At 50.3% G+C, this 1,757-nt stretch overlaps 1 pseudogene; it reads left to right on the top strand.

Annotated features, from left to right (window-relative positions):
* Positions 1 to 220: 220 nt before the first annotated feature.
* The window catches only part of LOC149573409 (18S ribosomal RNA), a 1,549-nt pseudogene continuing 12 nt past the window's right edge, over positions 221 to 1,757 (top strand).

The following is a 1,757-nucleotide window of genomic DNA, read 5'->3' as shown; positions in this document are numbered from 1 at the left end:
GCGGAGGGGGTGTTGTTATACACGATGCCCTCGAGCGGCCTTATAATTGAGGTGGTCGCGTGCACAGTGATGCCCCCGCCAATCGCATAACTAGCCATGTTTTCGACTCACACGACCCTTCACCCTTCAGCGCGGTGGTCTCTGTTGGCACTTCGGCAACCAGCTCTTCGTCATGGGAAAATGTTTGTTGTGATCGAGAAGGATTTTGTCTATGCGGGTGCACCTCAACAGGCGTGTAGGAGGCATATGCTTGGGAAATGGATGTCTCTGAGCGGCCTTACAATTGAGGTGGCTACGTGCGCGGTGCATCTCGTACAGACTCGAGGCTTCTTTCCAAGTAGTGGCGGCAGTGAGTTTGAGAAACGGCTACCACATCCAAGGAAGGCAGCAGGCACGTAAATTACCCAATCCTGACACGGGGAGGTAGTGACAATAAATAACAATACTGGGCTCATCGAGTCTGGTAATTGGAATGAGTAAAATCTAAATCCCTTAACAAGGATCCATTGGAGGGCAAGTCTGGTGCCAGCAGTCGTTGTAATTCCAGCTCCAATAGCATATATTTAAGTTGTTGCAGTTAAAAAGCTCGTAGTTGGACCTTGGGTCGTCACGGTCGGTCTGCCTTCTGGGTGTGCACTGGCCCTCACATCCCTTCTGCCGGCGGCATGTTCCTGGCCTTAATTGGCTGGGTCACGGTTCTGGCACCGTTACTTTGAAAAAATTAGAGTGCTCAAAGCAAGCCTACGCTCTGAATACATTAGCATGGAATAACGCGATAGGAGTCTGGTCCTATTCCGTTGGCCTTCGGGACCGGAGTAATGATTAATAGGGACTGTCGGGGGCATTCGTATTTCATTGTCAGAGGTGAAATTCTTGGATTTATGGAAGATGAACCACTGCGAAAGCATTTGCTAAGGATGTTTTCATTAATCAAGAACGAAAGTTGGGGGCTCGAAGATGATCAGATACCGTCCTAGTCTCAACCATAAACGATGCCGACCAGGGATCGGCGGATGTTGCTCTAAGGACTCCGCCAGCACCTTCTGAGAAATCAGAGTGTTTGGGTTCCGGGGGGAGTATGGTCGCAAGGCTAAAACTTAAAGGAATTGACGGAAGGGCACCACTAGGAGTGGAGCCTGTGGCTTAATTTGACTCAACACGAGGAAACTTACCAGGTCCAGACATAGTAAGGATTGACAGATTGAGAGCTCTTTCTTGATTCTATGGGTGGTGGTGCATGGCCGTTCTTAGTTGGTGGAGCGATTTGTCTGGTTAATTCTGTTAATGAACGAGACCTCAGCCTGCTAACTAGCTACGCGGAGGTTCCCCTTCGCGGCCAGCTTCTTAGAGGGACTATGGCCTCCTAGGCCATGGAAGTTTGAGGCAATAACAGGTCTGTGATGCCCTTAGATGTTTTGGACCGCACGCGCGCTACACTGATGCAACCAACGAGTTTCTCTCCCTGGCCCGAAAGGTTTGGGAAATCCTGCCAAATTGCATCGTGATGGGGATAGACCATTGCAATTATTGATCTTCAACGAGGAATTCCTAGTAAGCGCGAGTCATCAGCTCGCGTTGACTACGTCCCTGCCCTTTGTACACACCGCCCGTCGCTCCTACCGATTGAATGATCCGGTGAAGTGTTCGGATCGTGGCGACGACGGCGGTTCCTGTCAGCGACGTCGCGAGAAGTTCACTAAACCTTATCATTTAGAGGAAGGAGAAGTCGTAACAAGGTTACCGTAGGTGAACCTGCG

Source organism: Cupressus sempervirens, chromosome 2, assembly GCF_028749045.1.
Source record: "Cupressus sempervirens isolate cs-2001-9-10 chromosome 2, ASM2874904v1, whole genome shotgun sequence".
Lineage (NCBI taxonomy): Eukaryota > Viridiplantae > Streptophyta > Pinopsida > Cupressales > Cupressaceae > Cupressus > Cupressus sempervirens.
Note: the sequence above shows the minus strand (reverse complement) of the source record. Positions and strands in the feature narration are given on the sequence as shown.